Source organism: Opisthocomus hoazin, chromosome 2, assembly GCF_030867145.1.
Source record: "Opisthocomus hoazin isolate bOpiHoa1 chromosome 2, bOpiHoa1.hap1, whole genome shotgun sequence".
Taxonomy (NCBI): Eukaryota; Metazoa; Chordata; class Aves; order Opisthocomiformes; family Opisthocomidae; genus Opisthocomus; species Opisthocomus hoazin.
Window position 1 is genome coordinate 95,399,634 of NC_134415.1, and position 12,373 is coordinate 95,412,006.

General features: G+C 47.9%; 1 protein-coding gene across 6 annotated transcripts in view; it reads right to left on the minus strand.

Annotated features, from left to right (window-relative positions):
- MYO6 (myosin VI) overlaps positions 1-11,458 on the minus strand; it is a 112,783-nt gene extending 101,325 nt beyond the window's left edge. For 5 of the 6 annotated variants that reach the window (XM_075414484.1, XM_075414483.1, XM_075414481.1 and 2 more), the window contains exon 1: positions 11,397-11,458. The gene's annotated coding sequence lies outside the window, so the exon portion shown is untranslated. Of the gene's footprint in view, positions 1-2,662; positions 2,748-3,182; positions 3,201-11,396 lie in introns of those variants that run through there. The other variant, XM_075414480.1, reaches the window with a different exon arrangement.
- Between the last annotated feature and the right edge of the window lie 915 nt (positions 11,459-12,373).

Genomic DNA, 12,373 nt, shown 5'->3' on the forward strand with positions numbered 1-12,373 from the left:
GAGAAGCTCACATCTGTTGCTAAAACTGTTATCGGCAAGTCAAAAACCACGGAAATGGCAGGACCACTGAAGGTATTTAAGCGAAAACGTGCCAGCAGAAAGGACCACATTCTAGAAAATCACAATTGATGCCATTCCAGGTAAGAGAAACTCCTCGAAATGCTTGGGACTGCTTTTGGTTTTGGGGAACACCAGGAGCTCCCCGTCCTGCCGGGGTGGCTGTGCTGGTCAGGCACCGTGCTGTGCCTCTGAGCTCAGCTGGAAGGTGAACCACATCTCCCCAGCCTCCTTCATTCAGCGCATCCGCAGCTCTGTGAAGCCACTGTTACACATCAGGCTTTCCCTACAGCACGTGTCTGCTTTTGCCTACACTACCCTAGTAAACACCAGCATTAATAATTTTGTACCTCTGGTACTCACTCCCCTTCTCAAGCCCTTCTACTCTAAACTGCCTCCCCCTTCGAATTAAGCTACAGCTAAAATCTGCTTCTAAAGCAGATCTCCATCTTATCACAGCAGTATTCCCCTCACTTCCATTCTTCCCAAAACAGGACAACAGCTTGCTGCTTCAGACTAGGAGTTTAGTGAATCCACACATGCTGTGGGCAGCAAAAAGCACAGGGGTATTTTCGCTAGGATGCTCTTGGCATGGTGAGAAGGTGCTTCTGCTGACCCAGAACATGACCAGGACGATACCATTGGTGCAAGGACTCTGCTGTGAGTAGCCAAAGGTGTCCCCAGCAGAGCAGCAACCCACAATAGTCCACAGCAACAACAACAAAAAATACTCCTTCCTGCTGATTCGGATGGGGAGCAAGCACGTTCCACCGCAGGGCTTCCCAGCCTGTGCTAGGCACACGTAAGCAAAGCCTGCTGTGACAGGAGTGTTCCCCACAGCAAATGTGTCCTCCACGCCACCCTCCCAACCCCAGGCTGATGAGCAGGGGTAATTGTAGGTTGACAGCTTCCAAGTAATTACAGCCATCCCGAATCCAGCGCTTACTGGTATGACACTGGTCATCCTCAATGAGGGAAGGCAAAGTACAGAAAAAAATGGATTTTGATTAAAACTCTCTTTCCAATCCTTAAACTCTGCTTCCACCAGATGTTCTGCCCTGCGTCTCTCCACTACCCTGCTCACTAGACACTAAGCCTGGCTGCCAAGTAAAACAAAAACCAGCATCTCTTCCATCCTCGGAAAACCATACTGATGCAGCCAGTTTTACTTGCTCTATTGTACAAACTCCACTTGCAATCTGTCTTGGTCTACGCCGTCCACAAAGAGCATGCGAAGCTGCACGCTCATCTGCAGGACTGACGCCATGTAAATCCTTCTTATCTCCAGCAAGCTGTGAAACAAAAAAGGCAGGATATCCTGGAAGTAGCAAAGTAAAAGGAAAAAAAAAAAAAAAAAGGCTGAAAAGGCAGGTGTCCTAGGAATAGTGCTTATGCAGGGCTTCTTTAAGGGCAGCAGCTGAACCTAAAACCAGAATACTGATTCAGAGGGAGCCACCTTGTGAAGCCGCCCACAAATACCCGCACTTGAAGCGCCAAGGATCCAGACCACACCTTCGCCGCAGCCTGGATCCCAGAGCGATCCAGGCAGATGAATGAGGGGCAAGATATGATGCAACCCAGGCAGCCAATTCAGGTGACATGCTAATCCATATTTTATGCTCTGGTGAACTCCAAATGAACACTATCACATGCATCTGGGTCAAAATTTGACTGCCATTACATTCAACAGTGCAAAGAAGAGGTATCAACTATCACCAAGCCAAGGTCTGCATCCCACGTATGACTCGCTATAGCCTGAAGCACCCGAGCTTCAGACCAAGTCATTCCTGTCCCAGGTGGGTGGGGGCCCTTGGAGGAGAGCCCTGGTACCCAAAAAGGGGAAAATCCTGCCTCAGCTACAGGAAGATCTTTTAAAAACTCTTCATCCTTCTCCCACCTTTTCTTCTTGTTACGACTGAAATATATGTGAAGACCTTCACAGAGCTACAGTAACAGAGAGGGCGCTTTAGTTTTTCTAACTTCCCTAGGTACTAGTATAAGCTCTTAGCTTATACTGAAAGTCCAGCATCGCCCAAACACTGGCAGGAGATGCTTAAGAGAAGTGGTGATGTGGTAGAGAAAAGGAAAAAAACACCACCCTTCTTTTTTAAGAGTAGTAACTTAACACTGCTAAGACATGAGCTCCAAAAATAAACAGGCCCCCATACCATCGACCAAACTCTGTTCTTCACTAGGCTAACTCCTCACAACACAAAATTCTTTTTCCTGCAAATGTGGCTACAATTTCATATTTGACTTGGTTCTCCTATATTTTCAGGTGTGTAATATTTACACAGCTTTTCCTTATGCAAAGGCCTGAAAAAAGTAAAAATTAAATACTTGAAAAAATCCTGTATTTATCACACTGATGTGTTTACCTCATTGTCAGACTGGAGGCTACCGGTTACAGTTTTGTGGGTTTGCCTGCCTGTAAGATGTTTGTCACAAAGTTAGGCTCGAATTTAAAATGGAGCAGCTGATCAAACTGAACAAAACAAAGCCATGAGATCCTCACGCACAGCTGTATCTTGCCTGTTCAAACCTCTCCATAAAGTATGTAAAGTGGAGGAAGTAACAGATCCTTTTGAGAAGGCTCCTGTCTTACCTGGATCCTCTCAAAACCCTTCAGCCACTTCCAACAAGACGACCGATGGAAATAAGAGAGGCTGCTAGAGAGAACACGCCGAATCCTAGGAAAATACGAGCCAATTAGCTTTCATTAATTACAACTAACCACACTTCAGCACACCTTCAGATGTCACTCCAAAACCTTTACCTGTCTTGGGCTGAAATATTTAGCTCAAATTGCGAGGCCTCGTGGTCTCCTTACACCCACGGCAGGCACACCCGGGGTCAGTGCCTGGGCGTGTATGAGGATCAGACAGCATCCTTCAGTTGAGGAGGAAAACACGGCTTTAAAGCCAAGCCCAGACACGGTAGGAAGGGCTGGACTTACCCCCGACACTAACCTGTTTTGCTTTCAAGTGGTCAAACCAGCATTTTTCCCCCACTACAGTCTTCAAAATGTTCCTCTTGAATCTACTGGGTTCCCTTGGGTCCTCTCAGCTCCCCAGCCTTTCCCACCGCGGCATCATCCTTCACACATTCCTCAAGCAGGAGCTCACCTCAAACTGCTCTTCCTCCTCCTGCTTGTTTCCTTCTCCCCTTGCTTCTACCTCCTCCCTAGGGCGAAAGCAGCAGAGTCACTCAGCAAACACGCCAGCGGCATAAAGTGGCCTTTGTCCGCCCTCTTCCCTCCCACGGGGATTCATAAAGAAACCAGGATTGGTACAGAACACAACTCATCTCAAATAGCCGGTTTCTGTGAAACCATACAAATTTCCACTTCCACTTGATGCACTCAAGCATTCGGTACTTATTATTCACATGAATTCTCAATTTTTTCACTAAAAAACTGTTTTAAAAAAAATCAGGAAATAATAGAACTGTTTGGTTTTTTTTTCAGAGGGATAAAAAAAAATCTCCTTCTGCAGAGCTCAGTAACTGATCTGGGACCGTTACAGAAGGGTTTGCAACAGAAGCTGCAAATGGCAATTTAAAAAAAGTCTATGAACCAGCTTAATGTCTCAAAATCCCTGCTAGGCTGACTACTACACGAACAGACACCAACTCTGTATCAACAGAAATAAAGAAGCTGAACTCCAACACTTGGTAAAAAAAGTACTACCAGTTTCAAGTTAAAAGAAATCTGATGTAATATTTTAAAAAATACATGTATGTACGAAAAATTGGGAAAGGCTGCAATGATTTAACAAGAATAATCCACAAGAGTTTACGGTCAACATATTATTTATATTTATCATTGCTGCTTTGGTGTTGAATATATATAACGTAGCATGTAACACAGAAATACTCATAGCATCAGATGCCATATCATCGAAAGACTGTATTTTCATTTACAATAGGAAAGACTGTTACAGCCCCAAGAAAAGCAGCTACTGAGTCCACTGCACTGCAAAAACCATGTTCTGTGGGTGTTGACCTTTTGAGCAAGACATGACTTGTACAGCATGATAACAGTCTATGAATCTTCATGTCTAAGATGCCTCTCCCTAGGTTAGCAAAAAATAATCTTTTTCTTTGAAAGGATGTAGAATTTCAAAGCAAAACATAAACCAAGGTCTAAAATCTGTTTTAGATTACCATCAGAATATGATACAAAAAGTTTGTGAAAAAGCACCCTTCCCCTAATCAAAGATTAAAGTTTGTTCTTATACAAATGATCTGAAAAAATACTAAGGTGTTACACTGCTTTTTTCAAAAGCCCATAATGCATCTCTCAACACCCAAAGAAACATGTATTTTAATATATGACATTCACGCAGTGAACCAAACACAATCTCAAGGTCCATATAATCTGAGATTGAGTGTCTGACCATGACTAATATCAGATGCTTGAGAAGACGCAAGAGCCCTGTAATGGGACAACAATTGAAGACAAAGAACATCACACCATCTCTGAAACTTCTAGTTCTTCTGTACACTTGCAGTTAAATGCACAACTATGACAGACAAGTCCATTTCTCTTCTGTTTCCCAAGAACTTTGAAAATTGAAGCAACTCTTTCAACCACGGCCACAAGAAGATCAGTTACTAAAATCTACAAAAGCCATTAAAGTCGCTGAGAAATGACCCCAACAACGAGCAAACAAGGACAGTAAAGTGATGATGCAACATGCATGCATCTTCCCACAAATGAATACGCAGTTGGCAAGTCTATTTTTGGAAAAAAAAATTAAAAGAGGAGGAGAAAATGGGCCTGGCACAATTCTCATTGAAAGGCAAGCCAACAAGTATGAGAGGAGAAACAGCATCGTCCCTTTAGGGCCTGCGTAATTAACACTCCTTGCAGCAGAGCAGAGAGATACAACACGCAGCAGAACGCCATGCGTGTACCCAAGCACCTGCAAAAAGGCTCGCTGCAGGAACACAGCAAAGGCTTTAAAGCAACTGGCAAACACTGCAAAAATAACAACTTATTACAAGCCCAAAAAACAAGATAAGGGTTTGTCTCGTTAGCGTTCCTATCTTTATAACAGATCCTAGGTAAGAAATTAAAATAAAAAAAAAAAAAAAAAAAAGAAATTCCTCCCCAGCCCCAAAACCACCACGTGTGCTAAAAGCAAGTGTTCTTATCTTTACACGGTCATAAAAGTCCACATTATCTTAGGGTCTTCTGAAGTTCGTGATCTTTTAAAATCCTTTCTGGTCCTACTGCTATGACTCTGAAATTCCCTACGGACACTCTTTATGTCCATGCTTCTCTCTGCAACAGGGCTCCTGGAGGCATTTGTGTACCTTTTGATAGAGGCAACAGGGGTTACACAGGTGTAAAAGACTGCAAAAAAACCGCTGTGGTTTCCTGAGAGAGGGTGAGCTGAACTGGTAACAGCTTACCACCCTGAGAGGGGTAAATCCCTCATCTGCCTCCCCTCGTTTCTGCTCGTGCTGCCCTGCTCCGAAACGCACGACGTCCCTCTGCAGCAGCAGGGATGCGACGGAGAAGAGAAAGGCGACGGGGTTTGCTGCCTTCTGCAGAGCCAGCAGCTTGCGCAGAGGTGTGGGAGAGCCCAGTGAATGTCAGCGCAGCCGTGGGAAGATATCCTCCTTTCGAGGGGCCAGCAGGCAATTACCTCAGCCCAGCTACTCACAAAACTGCGACCCTAGAGAACCATTAAGTTATTAAAATTATTTGTCACACTCTTCATTCCCGGGTGCTTTGATCCCTGTCCTGGGAGATTTTTACAGCCATCATCTCCGCCACCATAGAGAGGGCATGAGGGGCTGCGCCTGAATAAACTGGAGAAAAGCGGAGCGTGGATGGAAACGGAGGAGGAGATGTCCTCACCCTGCCGCTGGCACGGCTTTGCTCACGCCGTCGTCACGCTGTTGTGCCAGAGCACTGGCGAAGGACACGCTGCCCTCCCACGGGCAGCTTCCTCTGACACACGGCCATTACAGTACCACCCTTTAGTCAGGTGGCTTTGGACCTGGGGCACTACGAGCAAACCCAAGACAACCAACACCTTGCCGAGTGCCACCGTAACAAAAGAGAGCACGGCAGATGCAGGGGACAGGGTTCTGGACCATACAAATCACGAGCTGGACTTGCTGAAAGTACAAAACGTAACACGACTTATACGACTTCAGATCAGGCCTGAAGGATCCATAAAAATACTGACTTCTAATTCAGGAAGTTGTTGCTGCTAATACAGACACAGATCTTGCTCATATCGGGAGAGATTTTTGTGAACCACTGACTTCACTACGTTCCCTGCTTCTCATTTTTTTTCCTCAAATTTCAAATCAGTCTGCTAAACATTGTTCATCACAAAGAAAACAGATTTGTTCAAGAAACTACAGAATTATCCAATCTGTAAATAATACCAGTAATTTAACTGCCCATTTAACTACCTTTGCAAAACAAACTCAGCAAGCTCATTCAAGGCAGGCTGCTTCAAAAAGCAAAGATGAGCTTTCTTTTCTTTCAAGTTGAAAACGGCCTTTTACTGAGCATTTACAAACGCAGGGTTCACTCAGACTTCCAGCTCAAGAGTCAGGGAATTTCTCTATTGATTTTTCTGGGAGCAGGCTGGGCCCTGAGAGACAAACGTACGGCTGCAGCCAGCTCTACCAGCGCTCACAGCAGCTCCCTTCGGCCCTGCCAGGGCTGGAACCCAGTTTGGAGACTGGCCCCGCTCCACCTTCACCAGGCGAACCCAGCAGCAGCAGCAGCGCTGCGAGCCGCACCTATGGAACACGAGGGTTGACCCCAGGTGCCCCATCCTCCTCTCATTCCCCAAAGCAAGCGTCACCTACCCTGTAGGCACCCACTCGCAGAGCGAGGGGAAGCACCCAGCTGACGAGGACAGACCCCTGGCTCGACAGAAGCGCCCTGTGTCAGGGTGCTGCCGGGGCTCCCAGACCCCCTTCGCGTTCGCTGGTGGCACCAGGCTGTGCCTTCAGGCTCAGGACCAAACCGAGCCAGCCCCCTCTGGCCCCGACGCCCTCCACTCTGTTTCCGCATGCTGCTTGACAAAAGGAAAAGCAAGAACTTGCTTGGCTAAATCAGTTTTTTTTAAACTGTTATTCTAAGATAGTTGCTTATTGAAAGACAGAATTACCATGTTCTTCCCAATAAAACACATACTATTAACTATGCATGGTCATTAGTTGCACAAATCATTCCACCAGAGATTTAAGTGCCCATGGATTTATCTGGCTTTTCCTTGCCATCAAAACCTCAGGAAAAAACATGCAGGCTGCTAATACTTCACATTTAGCTTCACACAACTGATTTTTTTTGAAAAGAAAAAAAAAAAAAAAAAAAGAGGTTTCATCCACAGATTTCAGTTCAAAAACTGTATTTTTTCCATGCCTTCTGTATATTATTACTGTGTCTATCAATACTTCAGAAATGCAGTCACTAGTATTTACTAAAAATGTAATAAAGTCATCCCAGGTAACAGCAAGGCAAAAAGATAAATAGATGGCATACTATGCTGAAATGCTAAGTCATTTTTATCTGCCCATCATACTTTAAAAAAGATTCAAAATGAAGGTACCTAAAGAAACATACAGTACTTCACAAGTCTGATTTCTTTATTTTAAATAGGCTGACAGTTTCTTAAAAGTGTTCCAGAACAGAAGATGCTGTAACATTTGGACAGAGGTTACTAAGCCCCATGCAGTACGTACTACAGCAGATGATGAATACCTCAGGTTTTATCCTTCTGATTTTTCTGGTTTAAACCACAGTATGATCCCACACCTACATTTTCCACCGAATTATGGGCTACTCTCCTAAATCACAACATTTTGCTGTTGAATATAATAGTTTGCCTCAACACAAACCATTTCAAAACCAAATGTGTTAAGCTGTAACATCAGATGGCCTGCAATAATTGAAAGATTCTAATTCTTTATCACAGAAACTGGATTTCTTTTGATTACTTCTTCCACATAAGCTCAGGCCAGCACCTGAAGAAATCATCAAGTTCAACAACCTGCGTGAGAAGTAAAACAGTTGTGAGGAAAGTCTTTAACAGATCCCTAACACAAGTCCTATTTGACTTTCAAAAAAAATCTTTGCAAAAAGGAGACAGCACAATCTCAGCTTGTTCCAGTTTTCCCCAAAGCACAACAGATTCCAAGAACGACATCCAATCTTTGGTACAAACTAGTTTCATCTTTTTCAATACAGTCACTGACAGTAGGACCCAGACCACTTCTCACTCCTTTTCAGACTGTAGCATCTTCTTGTCCTCTCATCTCATCCTCTTTCTGCTGGAACTGACCTTGTCTAGCCTTTGCAGAACACAGTTTTGAAACACGCGCGGTCGCTGCAGATGATGCTTTCTAAACCCTTCCTTAGCCTTGATGACCATTCCCGCCGGATTGCGACGTTTGCATTTATCTGCCTCAAAGGGCTGCAGCCCTAACTGAACACACTATCCTGTTAACTGAAGCTTCACTGGTACAAAAAGTTAAACGACAAACTTCAGCAGGACTGCATCTCGCTGCTGATCATGGTGACCTCCCACAACCCTCAGATCTGCTTCCATGGCGCTGCTGCCAAGTGGACTTCACCTATCTGTGTTACGGGATCTCCTTCCCAAAAAATAGTATCTCATACTTCAGTACAGCCATGAAATGTATCTAAAATCTCTAGTCCTCCAAAACAGAGCATCAAAACTAAGGCCTGAAACGCCTGCTCGGTCTCTTTCAAACTTTGTGCTAATTCTGTGGATCAGACACCAATGACAACACCAAGCACACAGGTGCCAGAACTGCCCCCAGCACCACTTAACCTGACTTCCCAGTTTGATGACAACTCATAATCACTCTGTCACAATAATCACCCAGAGCTGCTATCTCTAGACCTGGTCCCTTCGGCTCAGCTGTTCTCAAACACTTCAGATGAATAAATAATTTTCCTAATCGCTGCCCTACCGGGTCAGACGGCAGGTCTGTTGTCTCCAGTTTGCTGCCTGCAGTTGTCAATGGTATGGTAAATACTCGACAGCGCTTTCCCAGTATATTCTCCCAGGCTCCATCTGCAGCTCAGTGACTCTCTGAGCTACTGGAGGTACTCCGTACAAAGTCAGCCTCAACAGATTTTTCTTCCATTAATTTTTCCGGCTGCTTTTCAAGTCCCTGTAAACTCTCAGCATCCACATGCTTCAGAAAGGATTTCCAAAGCTTAACTAACCACGCATTGGGTCAAAACCAAAACACACCCCTTTTGTTTGTTTTGAACCTAACAGCTTAATTTCATGCTTCCACTTTTTGTAACGGGAGCGACAATAAAAAGTTAGTCCCTGCTCACCTTTGCCACATCACTCACAAGACCGTCCAAATTTCCAAAACCTCAACGTTTTCCTCGGACCAGTATTATCAAATACCAAGAGAACATGAAGGTTAGATCAGGCCACAAAGCCTTCCCTGCCCCTGCAGACCAGGCACGAAGAAGCACTACTTCACTTTGCTTACGAGAACATGATGGTTAATGGGTCAAAATACTGACCCAGTATCAAATCAAAGGCGCACGGCGATCGCAGGTCCTGAAGGACGCGGTACTTAGTGCAGATTATACATGAACACCCACTCCGGCTAGAAATATGAGGGTGGGGAAATTAGTTCAACTTCCTTACAATTTCTGCAAGCTAACACTGACATGCTTTCAATTCAGAAAGCTGTTAAGCCTCGCAGTAAACTTTACTGCCTTTACGTTCACACTGCTGGCCTTATAGTTTCAGAGTCAAAGGCGTAACTGTACCATCACTAAACTGTTCATTAACTTATAAACATTACAAACACATCCACTAAAAATACGGTCAAGCTAAAATCCAGTTTCCACATTAGTAAAAACAACATCGCAAAGGTTTCTAACCTCTGCTCTGACAATTTCGATATTTACTCTCCTATCTCAACAGTACTCAGACCTTTTTTTCGCAGTTTTTTTATGAACTATACACTTCATAGTTAACTTGTACATCGGCACAGTTTTATGATATTTAAACAAATACCACAAGAAGACATTTGCTTATACTTTTAAATTTGTACAAGGATAATTTTAATAATTTCCACTGTCATTAGGCTTTTTTGCCTAGTGTTGAAAAGACTTTCCCCTCTGTCTGGAAGAGAAAAAAAGCAGATGACATTTAACTCACGAGTTCATCACAACCCTGTTAATTTGTCACGTCTGCTGCAGAAGGAAGGCTCAGCCCCACGGCCAACCTTTGCACCCCGACGGCTGCGAACCCAGTCCACAGGCCGCTCCGCCGCCTGGCGATGCCACCCGGACTGGCAGAGATCACACCGCCTCCGAGGTCTTCTCCTTCCCAGAGCGGGACGGGACTCAAGGCACGACGTACTGCTTGCCTTCGCGGAAAAGGGCTGACCATCAGCAACATTCAGACGGAACAACAGGCGACGACCATCCTTCTAAGCAAGACGTAATTTATTAATCCAGTGGTCTCCATCTGACGGGCCTCGGCATCAGGACTTACCAGCCGGGAACCCACGGGCCAAGCATCAGGCACGCACCGACACTGCCTGCGCCGCACTGCACAGCGTGCTCAGGTGACGGCTCGCGGAGGGGACGAACCCTCGGAATTTTTCCCATTCCGTAGCCAACTTGGGTGCCCATTTTTGGCATCACCTCACGCTGACCGGCGCCGCAGCCCGCCGAGGGACCGCCAAGAGCAGCCGGGTTTCAGCTGCACCAACGCAACCCCAGGCTGTAAAACGCGTCTCTTCGGTGACGAGGACAGCCCTTCGCAGCGCAGGGGTGTTTCTGACACAGGGAGGGGAGCTCAGCTGTACCTCGGCAGGGATGGCGTTTTACGGAGGGTGACACTGAAATTTAAAATTTTTAAAAAACAGAACGTACGGGGAAGACACTCCCACGACGGCAGACTCAAGGAAGGAAACAAAAATCGCTTCAGACGGCGACGGCACCGCACCGGGAAGGCCCGGTGCCCGCACACCCACCCGGCGGAGGACTGACGGGGAGCCCCGCCGCGCCGGGGGCCTCTGCCCGGCCCCCCCCACCTCCCGCACCGGCCGCTCTCCCCCGGAGCCCCCGGCCCCCCCCAGCCGCAGACCCCCGCCGCCGGCGGTGCGAGCTCTCCTTCGCTACCAGGCGCCACAGCCTCCGATCCCCCGGGCCGGGCCGGGCCGGGCGGGAGGAGGCGCCGGGGCAGCGCCGCGGCCAGGCCCGGGGCCGGAGCCCCCCCGCCGGGCGGGAGGAAGGCGCGGAGGGGCGGGGGGGGTGGGGCAGGGGCCTGCTGCGCCGCCCGGCGCCGCGTCCTTACCTGCTGCTGCCGCCGCGGCTGCCGCGCTGCTCTGCGCCGCCCCCCGCCGCCCGGCGCGGCCCGGCCCGGCCCGGCCCGGCACGTCAGCGGCACAGGGGCAGGCCGGGGGCGGGGGCTGCGCCGGCGGTGGGCGGTGGGAGGGGGGAGCGGCCCGGGCCGGGCCCGCGGGCCTGCTCTGCAAACCGGCCCTGCCTGATAGCGAGCACCGGCCTGCGCCCGCCCCGACCGACGCCTCTGACTCGGCGGTCACCGTCTGTGTTGTTGTCTCGGTTACAGTGGGACTGAGCGCACCCTCAGCCAGTCTGCCGGCGACACCAGGCTGTGTGGTGGGGTTGACACGCTGGAGGGAAGGGATGCCATTCAGAGGGAGCTTGACAGGCTGGAGAGGTGGGCCTGTGTGAACCGCATGAAATTCAACAAGGCAAAATGCAGGGTCCTGCACATGGTTCGGGGCAATCCCAAACACAGGCACAGGCTGGGTGGAGAGTGGCTCAAGAGCAGCCCTGAGGAGAAGGACTTGGGGGTGCTGGTGGATGAGAAGCTCAACATGAGCTGGCAATGTGCGCTGGCAGCCCAGAAAGCAAACCGTATCCCGGGCTGCATCCAGAGAAGCGTGACCAGCAGGGCAAGGGAGGGGATTCTGCCCCTTCACTCCGCTCTTGTGAGACCACACCTGGAGTGCTGCATCCAGATCTGGAGCCCTCAGCACAAGAAGGACATGGATGTGTTGGAGCAGGTCCAGAGGAGGGATACAAAGATGATCAGAGGGCTGGGGTACCTCTCCTAGGAGGACAAGCTGAGGGAGTTGGGGCTGTTCAGCCTGGAGAAGAGAAGGCTCCGCTGTGACCTTATAGCAGCCTTCCAGTACCTGAAGGAGCCTACAGGAAGGATGGAGAGGGACTTTTCACAAGGGTGTGTAGTGATAGGACAAGGGGGAACAGCTCTAAACTGAAAGGGGGCAAATTTAGGTTAGATGT